Below are 21152 nucleotides of genomic sequence, written 5' to 3' on the forward strand. Positions count from 1 at the left end.
GAGAATCCAGTCAGTTAATATAAGTAAAACCTTTTACTCGCTATCTAGTACATTCTCAGCTGCCTTCCCTCCCTCTAAAGATAATGCCTTCTGGTGGCTGTAAACTCACTGTTACTATTAGACTGTTGTTACTATTATAACATGTAATCAACATAAAATGAACACTGAGATATTTTACATCGTGTTTTGTGCCAAGTCTTTGAAATCCAGTGTGCATCTATATTTACAGCATAACTCAGTTTAGATTAGCTATGTTTCAAGTGTTCGATAATCACATATGGCAAGTAGCTACTTTATCGGACAACAGAATTGCCATAAAATACCATCCAGATAATTGTGATTGACTTCAAAAAACAGCGAAGAAAAACATCAAGTGGGTGCTTTTAAGCTGGGCTGAGGAGGGAGATTAGATAATAGTTCCACAACCTCTGGGAGGTTATAGGTCATCTACACGGAAGAGAAGTTGAATCATAGGTAACCCCCATACATTTGCCCACAATTTCATGAAATCCATGGTCCCAGGCTAAGGCACACCATCTAAACGATTTGTTTGAGAGACCATCTCTGGAGAATGACAAGGGACTGTGCCCACATACTATGAGATACCTTCTGGCTTTGCACGGAACAATGTGGGACAGGAGCAGTGGTGGTGGTCTCCTGCCCCTGCGAGCTCATTCTCATACCCAGTCGGCTGCGTGGAATTCATCCACCTTGGCAAACTTGAAAGATTCTCACCAGAGAAGGTGTCACTGAGACAGAAATTACAAGAAGGCCCATGAGATCTGGGGGCTCTTGTAACTAATATTTTACATTAAGCCAAACGGACCGAAAACAGATATGTATTCTACATTTCCTAAAGAGTTATCTCCATATCAACATTCTCAGAAAATATGAGAAACCCCACCATATTTTACTGCTCCTTTTTGCTCAAGGCACCAGGGCCTCGGTGTCCGAGGTTTAACCTTACAGCATTCTAAATTCTTCCTAAATGTCGAAGGATTCATCATTGGCCTGAACTTATTTAATTAGGCATCCAAATGTTTGGCTCAGTGCATGTTTTATGTATGAAAGACTTGCCGAATCTGACTCTTACTTTGGGCTCCTGTCTTTACTCTTCCTTGTCATTTAAACAGCATTGGGTCTTACCCATTTTTGAAATGAAATAACCCAAAATTCAAAATATCCTGAACTCGTATCTTACGCTTCTGCTTATCTTTTTAAAAACACAGGTTCACAGAGTGTTAATTTCATTTGTCAAACTAGCCATCAAATATTTACTTATTCTTTCTCAGGAGCATCTGCCCTCCATCAATTTCTTAGTAATTTGACAGAGTAAATGATTATTTCTAAGTGTGGAGGCACCTCTGAGACTTTCACTGTTTACAAAGGACTTAACACTAACTGGTGGTGCATTTTTCAGCGACTTAATGAGCTGACAACTCAGGCACAGTGTTTATTACCTTGGAGAGAAAAAGAAAAGTATTTAAGCCACCCAGTCTATTCCTTTATATTTTAGTTTATTATAACCTGTGTGTGTGTGTGTGTGTGTGTGTGTGTGTGTGTGTGTGTGTGACAGAGAGAAAGAGAGGGAGAGGATATGAGAGATTTCCTTTTCCATTCGTAATATTTGTAGCTAGCCCCCACACTAGAGTCTTCGCTTTTCTTATAATCTCCCTTTGAAAAGCCAATCATTTTTTTTCCAAATGTATTTAATTCCCTTTCCCCTAGGATATCTCCTGGCTATAGGAGTTTACAGCTGAACTTTTACGTAGAATTTTAGAAACAGAAACAGTGATCTCAACAAAGAAGAGATTCTTTTGTTTGAAAGAATTATACGGAGGGGTGTGTGTGTGTGTGTGTGTGTGTGTGTGTGTGTATGAGAGAGAGAGAGTGTGTGTGTGTGTATTCCAGCCCCAAAAGTGGGCAATATGTGACATGTAGCATTCAAAAGTTTGATTCAGGGTGGGTGGCTCAGTGGGTTAGGCCTCTGCCTTCGGCTCAGGTCATGGTCTCAGGGTCCTGGGATTGAGCCCCGCATTGGGCTCTCTGCTCAGTGGATGGCCTGCTTCCCCCCTCTCTCTGCCTGCTTGCAATCTCCCTCCGTTAAATAAATAAAGAAAATCTTTAAAAAAAAAAAAAAAAAAAGGATGGTGTCTCAGATATAACACCCCACCCACTCTCAACCCACCTCTCCTCTCTGAAAGGCTTATTATGTTTCAAGACAAACAATGTGATTTGCGAACAGATTAGAACAGCCCATGGGGAAGCCGAAGCAAAAGAAGCCGCAGGAATTCTTGACTTTTCAAGGTGTATTGTAGGATTTCACTAGAATAGATCCATCACCTCGGGCCCTTCTCTGGACAGCCTGAGAACTCATAAGACTTTTACATTCTACTTTCTTTGAGCTCCTTGCCGCCTAGCCTCTCACACTCGGGGATGCTCCAGATTTTGCCCTGTCTTTGGAGAAGGCGGTAATTTGAGGGTTATGCAAGTGGACGAAGTGCAGGAGCCTGGCAAGTTCTTCCCTGAGTATTCCTGGCTCCACGGGCCCATGGCATCGAAGCTGGTTTGGTTCCCAGTGCTGTTCTCTGGATGAGACAACAGTGTGCCCCTTCTCACAGCAGACACGCTGTGTGGTACTCATTACTTCCTCTTTCCTAAACAAAATGCCTGGAATTATAAAGCTTTTTCTCCTACTAGCAAAAGATAATGGAGGGTAGTTTAGGCATTTGTAAAAAAAAAAAAAAAAAAACATGTTATGACAATGCCCGTTGACAATTAGACATTCATAATCCTCTCTTAAATTCAGAAGCTTTCCGGGGAAAATACTCCCATCATTAGATTAGCACAAGAAATCTGACACTGCAGCAGACCAAGTTTTCCTTTACAAGCTCACCTTTCAGAAATGACAAAAGTTTCCTAGGTGAGCTTTCCCTTGACTACCACATGTTTTTTCAAGAACATGCTTTTACTTGTAGCTAAATCTTGGACTCTAGAGAGGCCAAGAAGAGTTTTACCCTTATACAAGTCTTGTCTTTGAAAAGAAAAAAAAAATAGTGTATGCCAGAAAAATAAAATTAAGTGGAAAGTACAAGATTTGATGCTCAGACAGATCTGGGTTCAAGCTGCAGCCCTTACTTGCTACGTGATTTGAGGCAAATATCTTCATTTATTGGACCCACAGTGTCTTGGCATACAACACGGTATAATATGGACATAATAACACCTATCTAGCAGGAATATCATAGTAATTATAAAGCACAGAATACCTTAGCATATAACAGGCTAAATGATATCTGTTATTTCCCAAGTTTATAATAACTACTTACTATAGGTACTCTATTTTCAGTATACATATGTGTGTGTGTGTGTTTGTGTGTGTGTGTGTGTATATTGTGTATATTTATATGTTTTGTATACATATATATAATTAATGTTTGGAACTAACTCAATAATTTTATTGGCATTATTCCTTTCTGTTTGATAAACAAGCTAACTCTTTCCCCTTAAATAGATATCCTTTATTTTTAGCAAGAAATGTATTTGATTTTTTGCATGTATGGCCTGAAGAAATTCAAAGAATCAGAATACATAAAAACTAAAGCAACTTTTTCTCAGTTAATTAGTCTCAATACAGTAGAAACCACAACAACTTGATAGTCACAAAACCACTTTCTGCACCCTGCCTCCACAAAGGGGTTTTGCAATACTGCTTGTATCATAACACTGTAGCTTCAAAAATAAAGTGAAAAAAAATAACAGATTGGAGCTACACCAAACACACACACACACACACACACACACACACACACACACACCATTAACAGTAAATGAAAAGGCAGTTAGACCTTTTTAGAAAAGTAACCACAGAAATCCAAAACATCAAGGAGCTATGACAACATTTAGAAGATATAAGAAAATCATGACAACATTTGTCACATAATTTCAACAGTGTGGCAAGGCAGAAAAGCAGTAACGTGGAAAGGTTTAAGAAGCTGGTAGATTTAGGTAGGAGTTTAAATAACGGGCATTTCGAGCTTCTATCAGAAGAGATGATTTAAAACTCCTATCTGTGTAACTCTGAGGGGAATAAATTGTTGACAGAGAACGGCTTAAGCCCAAGAAAGCTACTGCAATGTTGTGCAGCCTAAACTTCAAGAGGCAACCGAGCAAAATCAGTCCCTCGGTTGCTTTGATCAGGCTCCAGCTCAGGCTTGCAGGTCACAGAGGCAAGACCCTGAGAGATGCCCTGTAATACACACACGAATCCAGGAAAATGAATATTCTGATTTCTCGCTGGAAGGAACCAAGGTCTACCTGCTTCAGGGAAGAGGGGAATGGAATCACACTGACATTAAAACAAAAATGCCCTCATCTCCTCAGGTTATCAACTCACCCTCTTTTTATTTTCAATACTAAACCCTCACTCTTCGGAGAAAGGTTACGTTTGCTAAGCTTTATGCAAAATACTGTTAAATTTTAGTATTCCAAAGCACTTTCTTATTTTGTTCAGTAGAGATTTCTGAACTGAGCTTATTTTGTTTATCCGTGATTTTACTTGAATATCTTAGCCTACAAAGGGTAGGTTTACACTACACTGAACACAGGAGAAGCTTCATGTAAACCAAAGGACGATACGAAAAAAATACCCTTTCTGTGACTTCCTCCAAGAAGGCTAACCTTGTCCAACTGAAAACTGTGTTTTTAAACATATTTCTAGCCAGAGGAAATACTCCTGTCAATGAAACATGTAACAAATAATAACCAGTATTTATTGAAGACTTACTGCAGATTAGAAATTACTTTCAACCTTTTAATGACTATAACCTATAAGTAATGTTAAATAAAGCTAATTATAATAGAGCAGTTATTATAAGCCTGACACTGTTCCAAGTGTTCCCCTATAAGCTCATTAAAGCCTCACAACAACCCTGTGATGCAGATACAATTATTCTCGCCATATTGCAGAAGAGGAAACTGAGTCCTGAGAACTCAAGTAACCAAGGTTTCAACCCCAAGCAGTCTGATCCCAGAGACCTCACTTTAAGCCATTAGTTCACATTTCCTTTCTATGTAATGATTTCCTGCTTCACATTGTTTCAAAGTGGTATGCAGGAAATATATAAAAAGTGTTCAAGTGTATGTCATAGAGATTAGGAAATATCTACTGGTCATCACTACAGCCCCATCACCTACAAGAATATTAACCCCACTGGGAACAGTCTACAGTAGAAACTCTCCAAATGGGACCAGGCTGACACATCTTCGGAAAGAGCTAAGAATTGTTTCACTATGAAACTGGAATTCTAGCTGAGCCTACACCTTACTTTCTTGGAATTCCAACTGTCTTCTGTCCAGGAGCTTTTGGGGATTCAAAAGTCTCCTTCTAAAGCAAGAGTCTGATGAAAAATTTGACTCAATCATGAAAACAAAACATACAAAAGTGACCACAGATAACTGTCATTTCCCTCAGTGTGGTCTTCATTCAGCAACGAGGTATGGTCTCCATTCAGTACGGACTCCGTTTCAGTCTGCAGTCAGCAATGAGGTCTGGAGTCCCTACTGTGTTCAAGGAACTCTTCCAGTACCTTCCAGGTACTAAGGATTTAGAGGAATTCTAGATTTCTGCCTTATATAACCTGAGGAGGTAGGGGTGGGAGAGAAAGTCATCAGTAAACCTCAAAGGCAAGTATGAATCTCAATCCTATACTCTAGCATACGAGAAAGAGCATTTTTCTCTGTTGTTCTTTAACAGCCGCCCCCCCCCCCGCCCCCGGAAAATCTACTGGAACTTGCTTCACCTCCTTGGACTGCACTAAAGTCAAAGAGATACCACATCTCCTCAGGTTCTCTGCATTGTTGCTTCCCTGCCAACCCCTTACTCTTCGTCAAGGCGTGGGGGCCTGAGACTTGTGCTTAGTCTCCCTTACTTCCTCACGAACTCTTTCCATGTATGCTCACTGCCTTCCTGGGGCTCTGCCACAATTTGATGGTCAGGTTCCCGTTGTTCCAGAACCCCGTGCCCGTGACTTCTGTTCCCTCTGTTCTCTCCTCTTCTCCTCCTGCTGCCTCCCTCCCCCTTTGAAAGACCCAGCACCTTCTCATCAATGAGCTCTGACTCTCTCAACAAAAGGAAGCCGACTTTGACTTCAAGCAGCTCCTGCTACAGGCATTCCAAAATTCCCCCAAGGAAAAGAAATATCAAAAGTCAGGTTCCTTCTCGAAATGGAAACAAAAGTAAAACACATATTAGTATCACAGAAAAAAGTTCTTTTGCCCCCAAAAGAGCTTCTCACCAAATTGCTAAGATAGTAGGGTATAAGGAGCAGTGCTTGGAGATGCTGCTGCAAGAGAAGAATGTAAGAGTATGTCCTGAAATAGCGACTGGAAAGTTCTGTAATGTTTTAAGAATCTTCATAAGTACAAAAGAAGTTGAGGGAAGAGGGAATAGGCAAAGGCTCGGGATCCTTCTCCTCCCTGCAAAAAATCCCATTTTATCTTCTTTTAAGCTGGAATTCATGTATAATTTGCTTTTATTCTTATTATTTCTGCTGCCGTTGTCCTGTACGGACTTGCCAGAAGAATTACAGGGACTATCACTCTCTGTCTAGATCCATGCAAACAAACACGCACACATAGTTTTTTCTGACACTTCAACATATACAAATTTTCAAGAGACAAACTAGGGAAATAATGTTTCCTACCTTTTATGACAGTTTTTATGTATATTATATACTTATTTCTCTATAAAATATTTGTATAGTGTCAAACCACATGAACTCTATAATCAAAGTCCTTATCACCAGAGTCTCATGGTCATGGAGTAGCTGACCACCTTGGTGGTCCTGCAAGGCCATATGTGTGATCAACTTGCATAGAGCTGCACACATACACGCGTGTGCATGAGTTCATGTGTCATGTGTTAAATTTGAATAAGTTCTATGGGTTGTCCCAAGGTCAATTTCTTGGTTCTGATATGCCACTATGATTGTGTAAGATATTAACAGTGGGAGCCAGGGGAAAGGGTACAAGGGACCTCCTTGTACATCCTTGGCAACTTCCTGAGAATCTATAATTATTTCAAAATAAAAAGTGTTTTAAAAATTCTTGTCAGCCACCTGGGTGGCTCAGTCAGTGAAGCTTCCAACTCTTGATTTTAGCTCAGGTCCTGATCACAGCCTTGTGAGATCAAGCCCCACGTTGGGCTCCATGCTAGGTATGGAGCCTGCTTAAGACTCTCTTTCTCCCTCTCCCTCAGACCCTCCCTCCTCTAAAAAAAAATAAAAATAAAAATAAAACTTCTTCTCACCTTTTTTAAAATTTTTTTATTTTTTATTAACATATAATGTATTATTAGCCCCAGGGGTACAGGTCTGTGAATCACCAGGTTTACGCTTCACAGGTCTCACCATAGCACATACCTTCCCCAATGTCCATAACCCAACCACCCTCTCCCTAACCTCCTCCCTCCGGCAACCCTCAGTTTGTTTTGTGAGATTAAGAGTCTCTTATTGTCACCTTCTATCTAATTATTTAACCTATACATTGTGAAATGTTTTACTTTTTTAACATAACAGTGTTCTTCAGTAATAGTGAATTTGTTGATGCCAACTTTGACATATATATGTATACATATATTCAATATGTAAGGCATGCTTTTACACTTGAAAATAAACATTGAGGGGCGCCTGGGTGGCTCAGTGTATTAAGCCTCTGCCTTTGGCCCAGGTCATGATCTCAGGGTCCTGGGATCGAGCCCCACATCGGGCTCTCTGCTCAGCAGGGAGCCTGCTTCTCCCTCTCTCTGCCTGCCTCTCTGCCTACTTGTGATTTCTGTCTGGCAAATAAATAAATAAATAAATAAATAAATAAATAAATAAGAAACATTCAGGGGCACCTGGGTGGCTCTGTTGGTTAGGCATCTGCCTTCAGCTCAGGTCATGATCCCAGGGTCCTGGGATCGAGCCCCACATCGGGCTTCCCACTCAGTAGGCAGCCTCTTCTCCCTCTCCCTCTGTTCCCCCCTGCCCCTGCTCATGCTCTCTCTCTCACTCACTCTCTCAAGTAAATAATAAAACCTTTAAAAAAAAAAAAAAGAAAAGAAACACTGAGCTTATTATTCCTTTTGGAATTATAAGGGAGAAGGGAGGATTGTCAGATTAAAAGTGGCTTTAAAATTTTTACTCCTGATATATCAATATACAGTACTAACCCTCAAGTTTTATTTTAATAAAAATAATCTTTTTACATAAAGAATGGAAAAGTCACAGGAGATTTTATTGTACCTCAAAACTTGAGCTATTCATTTTACTAAAAAAGGCCATCATGTATAGTGATAATTATCTTTAGAACAAACTGGAGGAAATATGACAAATACACATTTTAAAACAATGGTTGGCACTTACATATTTTCTTTTTTTTTACTTACAGAATCAATTTTAGATCCTCCCAATAGCCCTGTGAGATAGAGAAGGGAGGCAAACAGTACTAAAAGACATAAATAATCATATTTAAACAGCTCCATGGCAGGAGCTGACGATATAATCAGTCTTTAATGGAGAAAAGTCACCCAGTTCTTGATTTCTGATCTCCAGTCTGACAGTGGGGATGGTGCTGGGGACTATGAATGATAATGGTGATGCTATATTTATCTGCATCAGGTTCTACTACTTTATCCGAGGTTCAGTTCTGGCCTAATCCATGATGATGTCATCAAGCATTTTAGTACTTCAGGAAATCCTTCCCACCAGCCGGAATTTTGCCAGACTTTTTGGTCTATCACCCAGCCACTCCCATGCCCGTGCCCCAGGGCTGACAGAAGGGGCCCTGGGTCATGGAGGCAGTTGGTGGGGAGGTGGCAGCCCTACCCACCAATGATTATTCTTTAAAATCACTAAGGGCTCCCTTTATACCTTCAACCAACAATCTCCCTGCCTCCACCACAAGCCTGCCAATGTGCTGAGATAGACACCATCCGTTTTTTACTTCTCTTCATTTTTGAAATTCATCTGAGCTGGACTGTTTTTCAGCACTCTGATATCAAAGTGGAGAGGAAGGGTGAATGTGCCGGCGAATGGACCTTAGTTCTGTATCTCTCTCGCAAACGCCAGGGCCCCTGAATTGTACTACCTTCTGTGCCTGATAATCCCGAAACATATCATTACATTCTGCTAGATAAAGGTGTCGAAAAACAAATATTCCTTACGTGCCAATTAGGTTAAGTTCCAAGACAGAGCTGTAAACACTCTTGGCTTGTCTTTGACAAATGAATATATAAACACTTGCAGCTCTTTTCACAAGCTATCTTTCAACAGGTACGAGGTACCTCTTCGTTATGTTCATGGAGTTCTTGATAGGCCTGAATATGATGTTCAATTTCCATCTACATCCCAGTTCTATCTACTTATTAAAAGTAATGCCATGAAAATCTATGACACTATTTTTTCATCCTCATGCCTCCTTGCTTCCCCTCAAATATATCAATCTGCCACTTTGCTCAAAGGTGCAGATTTCTATGAAGCTTCTGTCATTCATTGTACCGGGTGGATATTTATTGAATATAATAAAATTTACAGGTTATTATGTTTCTCATATATCCTGCCTTCCTCAATGGGAATAAAACTTGAACTTTTTATCAAGATTTTAGTGGGGGGAGGGCTGCTTATTTATAAGCGGATTTGTTTTTTGTTTCAAGTCTTCCCACTATCTTAATCATTGCTTTTATTTTTCCTTTTTGTCAGCAAGACACCTTCTGTCTGATTTAACTATAATTAGCTTCTCTGTTTGGTAAGGTTATTGTGTTTTCTAATTCTGGTGTAATCTCTTACAATGGTTTAAAACTGCTACAAATAAAGTTTTAAAATATATGGCACAACATCTTTTATTCCTTTTTTTCCCTCAAATATCCCATTTAATCTCCTAGTCTCCAAACTTATTCTACTTTGCACTAGGTTACACTTAGTAAACACATGCTTATTTTTTAAAGTCTTTCTTTTAATAGATAAAATCATAAAGGATGCCAATAAACATCAAAGACACACGTAAGTGGGAAGCAGAGTCACAAGACTGAAGTGTGCATCCTGACTCTGGGAGAGGATGGATGAAGGGGCAGTCGTTGCGCTAGAACAGGATCCTAGTAATTACTTAGATTTACCATACAATGATGGCTTCAGAAATTAATGTGTATGAATTCTCAGAAGACACCGAAGATAAAACTAAGAAATCAGTTGTGGGAAGAGAACACTATATGGGAAGTATGAGGACGACCATAAGCCAGACTGCGAAACTGGTGAAATTTGCTCTCAATATCCATCCATCTTCCATTCAGCATCTTTCTATTCAATATAGTTCAATCTCTCCTTCCCCCTCCCACCCCTGTCTCCCTCTGTTTTCCACACACACAGATACACAACACACACACACACACACACACACACACACACCATAGGGGTTTCTCTAGTCATTGGGTCATCACTACTTTTTTAAACTTCATTTTTTCACGTATAATACAGAGTGGTCCTATGTACCTTTCACCCAGTTTCCTCCAACAGTTACACCTTGTGTAACTAAAATACAGTATCAGAGTCAGGAAAATCTCCATCAATAAAATATATGTGTATCATTCTATGCCATTTTACTGCCTGGGTAGAGTCCTGTAACCACCACAGGAATCACGATACAGAACTAGTCCAAACTCTACTTAGCTTCCCTTAAGTTCCTTTACCCTCCTCTGTTTATAATACCATTGTTTTAAATATTTCCTCTACATATTTTGAGACCCACATCAGACAATGTTTTACTTTTTGTTGAGACCATAATTTGGAAAACTCAAAAAGTAAAGGAAAGTCCATTGTATTTAACCATATTTTGGCTCTTTCCATTGTTCACTCTCTCTTCCTGATGTTCTAAGATACTTTTTCTTTATCAAAAACTTCTTTAAAAGCTATTATTTTGAGATAGGTCTGTTGGTAAAAATTCTGTTTGTTTTCCTTTGTCTCATAGTGTCGTTATGTCCTCTTCATTCCTGACAGCAAATTTTGCATGATATAAAATTCAGGGTTAATAATTCTTTTCTTTCAGCCCTTCAAAAACTGGTCAGTCCTTCTGGCCTCCGTTGTTTCTGAAGACAATCTGATCCCATTTGAGTTATCACTTTGACACTGTTGTTTCTCTCCCACAGCTTTCAAGATTTTTTTTTTTTTTGCCATTAGTTTTCTAAATTTAATTATGATGTGTCTTGACATGGATTTCTTTGGGTTTATTCTGTTTGGAGGTTGTTCAACTTTAAAAAAAAAACCAACTTTATTGAGATGTAATTCATATTACCATAAAATTCACCTATTTAAAGTGTTAAATCAATCATTTTTTATGTCCTCACTACAAATTTGCCACTATCACCACAATCTAACTTTAGAATGATTTCATCACCTCCAAACAAAACCTATTAATAATCACTCCCCATACTGCTTCCCTGTCCCCTAGCCCAGGCAACCACTAATAGGCTTTTTGTTTCTACAGATTTTCTTTTCTGGACATTTCATATAAATAGAATCATGCAATATATGTTATTTTCTGCCTGGCTTCTTTTACTTAGCATAATGCCTTCAAGTTTCACCCCTACTAGAGCATATACCAACACTTCATTTCCTTTTATTGCCAAATAATATTCTGTTGTATGGATATACCACAAATTATTTATCCATTCATTAGCTGTTAGACATTTGGTTTGTTACCATTTTCTATATAGAATGAGTAAGGCTGCCAGGAACATTCCTTCAAGTTTTTGTATGCATGTATGTTTTTATTTCTTTTGGGTATACCCTTGCAGTGGAGTTTCTGGGTCACACAGTAACTCTATGTCTAACATTTGGAGGAACTGAAAGATGGTTTACCAATTTACATTTATACCAGTGATATATCAAGGTCTCAAATTCTCCATATCTATGCCAACACTTATTATCTTCTTTATCATAGCCATCCGAGTGGGAGCAAAGTAATACCTCACCATGATCTTGAAACATACTTCCATATAAATTCCATATAAATTTTACAATTAGCTTTTCCATTTCTGAAAAATGAGGCCTTTAGGATTTTGGTGTATATTGATTACATCAAGTTGGTAAATCACATTAAAGAATACTGTTATCCTAATAATATTTTAATAAGACTATCAAGCTGTGATTATGAGATTTCTTTCCATTTATTTGGAATCTTCTTTAATTTCTTTCAACAATGTTTTGTATTTTTCAGTGTACAAGTTTTGAATGTCCTTGGCTAAATATGTTCCTAACTATTTTATTCTTTTTGTGCTGTCTTAAATGGAATTTTCTTAATTTCATTTTTTGATTGTTTATTGCTAGTGTACAGAAATACAACTGATTCTGTACATTGATTTTGTAGCCTGTAATCATGCTGAATGTATTTGCCAGTTCTAATAAATTTTAATTGGATTCCTTAGAATTTTTTATATATGAGATCATGTCATCTGCAAACAGAGATAGTTGTACTGTTTCCTTTCCAATCTGGATGACTTCTGTTTCATTTCTTGCCTAATTGCCTTGGTTAGAATGTCTAGTACATGTTAAATAGTAGTGGTGGGAGCTGACATCTTTAAATTTTTCTGATCTTAAGGGAAAGGAATGAAGTCATTGACCATTAAATATGATCTTAGCTGCAGCATTTTTTTCATAGATGTTCTATATCATGTTAAGGAAACTCCGATCTATTCTAGTTTGTTCAGTGTTGGTTTTTTTTTTAAGATTTTATTTATTTATTTGACAGACAGAGATCACAAGTAGGCAGAGAGACAGGCAGAGAGAGAGAGGAAGGGAAGCAGGCTCCCCGCTGAGCAGAGAGCCCGATGTGGGGCTTGATCCCAGGACCCTGAGATCATGACCTGAGCTGAAGGCAGGGGCTTTAACCCACTGAGCCACCCAGGTGCCCCTGTTCAGTGTTTTTAATCACGAAAGAGTACTGATTTTGTCAAATGCTTTTTCTGCATCTATTGCTTTCACTGCTTCTATGACCAGGAGAAATTGATGATAATATTCATTTCACATTTTCTAAACTCTCCTACTCCTAAGGGCTCCTTTCATTTTTCATTTATGCCTATAATAAATGCTTGGTAATAGCTGTCCCTCTGATCCTGTACACCACGTCCACAGGTGACTATTCCCCAAGTCTTATCTCTGTGATTATGAATACAGGTTGTTGCCCCAGAGGTAAGGACACAGGAAGAACACTATGAAAAATAGGAGAAGGATACGGTTGTCAACCTACTTAAAAGGTAGACAAGTAGTTTATTTGAGTCTCTTTCTCCAAGAGCAAACAAATAAGGGAAAATTCATTTTTATGCATACTCTGAGGACATAATCAACTTTATGAGAAGAAATGTAATATCTTCCCAACCTCATAACCATACACTATCCCCAGCAGACTGCAACACACAAGCCTAGCATTTTTCAGTGTAAAAGAAGATGCAAAATATAAGAAGGGAATGTGAAAGAACATAAATATATCCACAGGAAAGGATTAATTATGGATAAAGTCAGTTCTTGAAAAAAAATAGTCTGGTTTAAATCTTCCCCGATTCTCCTTCATCTAGACATGTTATTCTCCTAAAATGAGATAAGCATCTTTTAATTCCAAAAGTATATCTTGTGAATTCTGCAAATAATTGTTACCATGGAGCTTTAAATATCCCATAGCAAGCTAATGTGTTCTTAGGGCTATTGCTATTTTGGCATTTCATGTGCTTGCTCCTTCAAGAGAAAAACCTAGAAGGAAAAAAATACAAAACTGTCTCCCCTCCTAATTATTCCCTTTTAAACACACTGCTCTTCCTACTTGCTCTGCAGAACTGTGTTAAAAGAAAGTCTCATAGATGAGAAAAAATTAAGAAATGATTTCTTTTTTAGAGCTTTATTTAGATGTATGCTATGCAAATCTGAGCATGGTAAAATAAAACACAGAACTAGGAGATTAGTAAGTCAAAAGTTCTATTGTGCAATTTGCTATAGAAAAATCTCAAGGAAAAAAAAACAATGTACCAGAGCATACTCTTATTAAATTGCTTATAACAGGTTTCATATGAAGCTTTTAAAACAGTTACAAATTTATCTACCCTACAAATAATCATGGGTGGGAGGAGAAAGAAGAGAAAAATAGATGTAGATCCTGGACATTTGCCCCTTTTCAATAATATCATAATTTCTTGGATGATACAGCAGTAATTTGATCTGCCTCAAGAAAAAAAAAAAATTCTCCAAAGCTTGTCATGTTAAAGTGTAAAAAATTACTATAGCTATTTTATAATAGAACTTGAGGGCAAAGGACAAGAATTTTTTAAGGAGTTATCAGAAAGTTAACTACTCAACAAAACTTCCCTGCAGTTTTATTATTCTTATCATTACGGATACTATTGTTTTTTTAAATTTCAATACCTTGCTCTACAGTTCAAAGAGAATTTTTCAAATGCATTCTTATGTAATCCTGACAACGTGTGGTATGTAGTCAGGTATCATCTTCATTGGATGGGTGGAAAACTGGAGTTTAAAGAAGTTATACCATTGGCCTAGAAACATGTCCCTCATAGTAAAATGAGAAAATGGAATTTAAAACCTAGACAGTACAACACAGGTTTAGGGGCCAGGCTACCTGAGTTCAAATCTCAACACTGGCCTTCACTGTCTCAATCAACTTGGGCAAGTTACTGAGTAAATCTGTGCCCCAGTTTCCTCATTAAGTGAGTATAATAATGCCACCTGCTTCAAAGGATTGTTATCAAAGATAAATAAATTTAAGATGTATAAAGCCGGGGGTGCCTGGGTGGCTCAGTGGGTTAAAGCCTCGGCCTTCAGCTCAGGTCATGATCCCGGGGTCCTGGGATCAAGCCCCGCATTGGGCTCTCTGCTCAGCAGGGAGCCTGCTTCCTCCTCTCTCTCTGCCTATTTGTGATCTCTGTCTGTCAAATAAATAAATAAAATCTTTAAAAAAAAAAAAAAAGACGTATAAAGCAGTATGTAGCCTATGGCAAATACTCAAAGAAGTCAGCTCTCTTTATATTCTAACAATCCATTGTTGTTCTAGAGTTTTCAGTCTTCATGCCTACAGAGTCCCAAATCTCTTCTGAAGGAAACAGACTTCCCCATGGCCAGAGCTTCAGGCAGCCACTGATGGACAATGGATTAGACCAGAATATAGGCACATGACATCAATATAGCCAACCACTACGCACTTATGAGCTGGCCCTATCCTACTCTCATGGGATTTGTCTTCTGGAAATGGGAAACAAATTAAGTAGCTTGCAGATAGGCCAAGATTGAAAGGATGTCAAGAAGAGAAGTGGCCATGAGAAAAGGCGGAGTTGGAGTTAGATGGGAGAAAAGCATTATAAGAGAAGGAAAGTATATGGGCTTGACATCTCCTTGATCCACAACTTCTTCCCACTTCTACTCCACCTAGAGTTTTAAAATATTTTCCAATACACTTTTCTAAAGGCATGAGGGTCAGGTACAGCCCTAATCTCAGTCCTTTCAAGGCATTAGAGATCCTCCTATTCTACTGGTAGTGTCTCTGTTTCTCTGAGTCTACTCCACTCATCTCTCTCACCTACTGACCTCATTACTCCCTTTTTACTTACTATATACCTTTTACTTCTTTTACTATATACCTTTTCTTCTATATACCTTTTACAATTTATGTCACTTCATAACTCCACCCTGCCTCACAAACTCCAGGAACTTGGCAAGTCTTATTAACCATTCAATTATTACAGGAATGAAAGAACAAGTTAATTTATTATGAAAGTTTATTCAAAGCAATTCAAAGTTTATTCAACCCACTCTTGTGGACACCAAAGACAGTGCTTATGTGGTCTGATATTGAGAAGGCCCTCCTACCCTTCCTCTCATGACAGCTATCTGAACCCTAAAAGATATAAAATCTTTATGAAGTTACAAAATATTTCTTTCTCAATGAGAATCAGGCCTTAAAATTTCAGACCACCTAGAGAATAATGTATTTTTCAAGATTTTCTTCACAGTTATAGATGCTTTCCTGAGAGCAAATTCTGAAATGTGAGTGGCATTAGAGACCCAAAGAAGAAGGCACAGTTGGAAAGAAGACAGTGAGAAGATAAACTGAAGGCCCCTCACACCACACCACACGCTTGCTGGGCATCCTCCTTTATCTGGGTCTAAATTTGGAAACTGTCTTCCATGCAGCTGTGTATATCCAATTTCTGGAATTTTTATTAAGCTATGTCAGACGTGTTACTTTTTACCTAATAATTTCACAAGGAATAATTTTGATATTAAATAGAGGTTCAGTAAAGTCATAGCAACAGTTAGAGAGAAGAATCCAATTTGGCAAATTTAAGGATTCTGCAATAACTATCCATAAGACATTTCTTACCCAAAGTATTCCCTTGGGTATGAAAAACTGACCTCCCAAATCCAGGATCTCTACAGGGAATCAGGGAGGTAAAGTCGAATAGTATGAGTTATAAATCATTTCATTTATTTTATTATAAGTGTTTATTATTTAACTTATCTGTTGAATACTTTCCATAAGCAGGTCGAGACATGTTATTGGCTCAATTACCAGGCGTGGCATGAATAGAAGGCACCTGCTGCCAAGCTGTAAGCTTCTTAAAGCCTGCACCTGTACCTTGTATCCCCAACACTTAGCACAGTGTCTGCTGAGAGGGTTGGAATTCTTTATAGAGGGAAGTATAAAATAAAAGCAGACCATATTCCTGAGAATCATATGAAAAACATAGACCACCTGCTTACTCCAAAAGGTAGAAGGACAAAGTATCCCACCAAGTGTATTTACTGAAAAGGCTACTACCTTTCCTGATCAGCTGGATCTTTTCTCACTGTACCGATCTCCATCAGAATATGTAGGGCAGCCTCTGCACACTGGCTGCCCATCATTCCTAATTCGTGAGGCTTGCCACATTATTGATTACTGCCCTAAGGAGAGCTTTTGAAGGCTCATTTTCTATACCCGTGCTTTCAAAAGTGATGTTTAATTTTACCGTTTTAAAAGAATAGTCTTTCAAGTCCATAACTGGACTTTTTCTGCAAATGTAATGAGCCACCTGAATGAATATTACATGGGAATTCAGCTAAGTGTCTGAAGAAAATCACTCCCTGAAGAATCAAGCTACATTGAAGTTACATCCATCCTTTATGTCCATGAACTACATGTGGCTTTTCATTGCCTCTATTTACTTTTTAAGCATTTACACTTTAACAATTCCCAGATTGCTGTGTTTCTTAAAAAAGAATTCTCACATGTAGGTAGCAGTTCCTTTTGCACTGTACTTAATAAATTAACACTTTCTTTAAAGAGTGAGGTTCATTCTTTACATCAGAGATATGAATGATAAAGTGATAATCATGCATATTTTTAATAACCAATTTTGATCCTATAAAATGATTTAAAATCTTCTTCCTCTACAAGCATTGACTAAATAAATGAAACACTGACTAAAAACTCAGTGTGCAGACAGGCTACCAAGGAATGATCTAGAAAACTACAAAGGAGGGGGGCACCTGGGTGACTCAGTCATTAAGCGTCAGCCTTCGGCTCAGGTCATGATCCCAGGGTCCTGGATCGAGCCCTGCATCAGGCTTCCTGCTCCACGGGAAGCCTGCTTCTCCTTCTCCCACTCCCCCTGCTTGTGTTCCCTCCCTCCCTCCCTCTCTCTCTCTCTCTCTGTCAAATAAATAAAAAACAATAATACTTTTTTAAAAAGAGGAAACTACAAATGGGTTATAAAAAACTGTGCCATCATCACTTTCTAACGATACCTGGATTCCTAACAATAACCTTAAAACGTTTATGAATTTCACAAAATATCAGCTGCCTGGATTCCATTCTATTGTTGCCATTTTTCAGTGTCGTACCTGGTCTATGATAATAGCTGATTCCTCCTACACACACACACCCACACTTGTGCGTGTACATGTCCATGCATGTGCAACGTTCCACCCAGGCATGTTTCAGTAACTGGCTCTACCATGACCCATGTGCACAACTGAGAAACCTGCCAGTCACTGATGACCCCTCCCTTTCTCCATCTCATACAACCTGTCAATCCCCAAATCCTGACAATTTCTATATACTTCAATCCATCCCCACCTGACTGGGTTATTAGAGCAGCCTCTGATCAGATCTCCATGTCCATTTTTAGACCCTTCCAATGCACTCTGCTCACTGAAGCAGGAGTAAAGCTTCTAAGATGTAAATCTGATCATAAACTGTCCCTGCTTCTGAGTGTTATATGCAAGTGATGAATCACTAAACTCTACCCCTGAAAGTAATACTACACTATATGTTAACTAAATGGAACTTAAATAAAATCCTGAAATGAGGCACCTGGGTGGCTCAGTCGGTTGATGGCCCTACTCTTGATTTTGGCTCAGGTCATGATCTCGGGAGAGTCAGATTGAGCCCCTGGTCGGGCTCTGTGTCAGGCTCAGCATTGGTTCACGCTGAGTGTGAAGCCTGCTTGGGATTCTCCCTCTCCCTCTGACCCCGCCCCACCACGTACTCCATCCCTTAAATAAATAAATAAATAAATAAATAAATCTTGAAAGAAAAAAGTAAATAAAATAAAATGTCCCTGCTTACCCTAACCCCCCCCCAAAAAACCATACAAAACAAAACAAACTAAAAAACCCTGCTTAAAACCCATAATGACATCCCTTTCCCTTTATGATAACATTTAAACTCTTAGCATACCTATAAAGTGCTTCACGACCTGGCATCTCCATCCTGCTCCCTCCTTTGTCATTCTCTACCCCAGCTCATACTCCGAACTTTCCTCAGGGTCCTGGAGGGCTCAGTGAAAGCCACTGGTCACTTCTGGTTCTCCTTACATGTCATTCCTCTTCCCTTCTGTTTGCTCTGGTAACGCCTACACAGCACTCAAGATTCAGCTAAAATGTAACATCCTTTAGTACATCTCTGATATTTTCCCAGATTAGGACATTCCCCCTTCTCATAGATTCTATGTCTCCTTTCATTGTACATATTTCACTGGATTGTATTTGCTTAATCAGCTGCCATCTTGACCAGATTACAAGCTGTAAATAACTAAGGCATCCTCCTTATCTCTTCCCATTTTAACCCCTTCATGGAACACCAGGTAGGCACTGATAAATGTTACATAAGTGAATATATGCCTACCAGAATGGCCCTCCCAAAGTACAGCTTTCTCATTAACAAAAGCCTTCTACAGATTCAGAGAAAGATCTGTTGGATCTTAGCCTGAGATTTACTAAGGCTATCACCTTTATGCCACCTCATACACATACTATTTCTAGAAAATATCATGATCCCCACACCTAATCTTCACTTTCCTGCTGATTTCCTTTGCTCATGCCGAAATGCTAGTTCTCACCATCTCTACTTATTTAATCCTACCTATTATTCAGTAACTAATGATTATTCATATGGTCACTGATTATTTCCTTTTCCTAAGAATTCAATCCCTTATCACTACAAGCAGTAGCTTACTCTCTCTCCTATGACACCTCATCCATTTCTAGTAACATGTGCCAGAATCTGCCTTGTAGTGTAATTAGTTGTTTGCATTTGCTATGGTAATAACCTGTAAGTTCCTTGTAAGATAGTTACTTTTTCCTGTATGTCTGGCTTCTCTAACAGATGAGATCCTTGGGAAGGGACCATGCCTCTTCCATCTTTAAATAGCTAGTGCAATACCTGAGACATTAGGTGGGTATTTAGAGAATAGAAAGCAAAAGAGTTTCGGAATCAGGCAAAGCTGGACATTTGTTCTTGATCACATTACTTAGTATCTGTCAACCTCGGTTTTCCCATGTGCAAAATGGGAATAAAAGGGCTGCTAGGACAATGGCCACAATCGCCAAACTGTGGAAAGAGCCAAGATGCCTTTCAACAGATGAATGGATAAAGAAGATATGGTCCATATATACAATGGAATATTACTCAGCCATCAGAAAGGATGAATGCCCAACTTTTTTATCAACATGGACGGGACTGGAAGAGATTATGCTGAGTGAAATAAGGCAAGCAGAGAAAGTCAATTATCATATGGTTTCACTTACTTGTGGAGCACAAGGAATGACACGGAGGACATCGGGAGATGGAGAGAAGTGAGTTGGGGGAAATTGGAGGGGGTGACGAACCATGAGAGACTAGACTCTGAGAAACAAATTGAGGGTTTTCAAAGGGAGGAGGGTGAGGGAATAGGTGAGCCTGGCGGTAGGTATTAAGGAGGGCATGTGTTGCATGGAGCACTGGGTGTGGTGCATAAACAATGAATCTTGGAACACTGAAAAAAATTAAATTTAATTTTAAAAAAAAGTAAGTCCTTGGGGGTGCCTGGGTGGCTCAGTCAGTTAAACGTCTGCCCTTAGCTCAAATCATGATCTCAGGACCCTGGGATTGAGCCCAACATTGGGCTCCCTGCTCAGTGGGGAGCCTGCTTCTCCTTCTCTCCCCCGCTCTCTCTTGACTCAAATAAATAAAATCTTAAAAAGGGGGGGGGCTGCTATGAGTTAAATGAAGTGATATTCATTCAGTAAATATTGAGAATTTACCTTTGTCAAGCATTAATTTATTCAATCAATGTTAATGGAGCATCTACCCTATAGCAGGCACTGTTCTTGGTGTTTGGGATGCATCACTGAACCAAACGGACAAAGATCCCCACACTTGTTGAAGCTTACATTCAAGGGGAGAAAGAGACAATAAACACAATAAATCAGTAAATTGCACAGTATGTTAGATGATGATAAATGCTATAGGGGAAAAAAAGCACGGGGGAGGAGGGTAGAAGTTCAGAAATGCCTGGAGTGGATGGGAGATGGGGTCATTACAATATTAAATAAGGCAGCCAAGACAGACCTTACTGAGAAGGTAATAAAGACAAATTTGAGTAAAGACCCAAACATGAAGAAAGTGAGGGAGTGAGCTATGTGGGTACATGGAGAAAAATAGTGTTCCAGACAAAGTGAACAACCAATATAAAGACCTACATGCAAACATTACAAGCGTATGGCAGGAAAAGCCAGAATATCACTGGATGTGGTGAAATTAGCAAGAAGAATGATAGCAAGACATGAGGTCAGAGTCAACAAGAAGCCACTTCTTAT

The sequence above is a fragment of the Martes martes genome (assembly GCF_963455335.1).
Source record: "Martes martes genome assembly, chromosome: 12".
Classification (NCBI taxonomy): Eukaryota; Metazoa; Chordata; class Mammalia; order Carnivora; family Mustelidae; genus Martes; species Martes martes.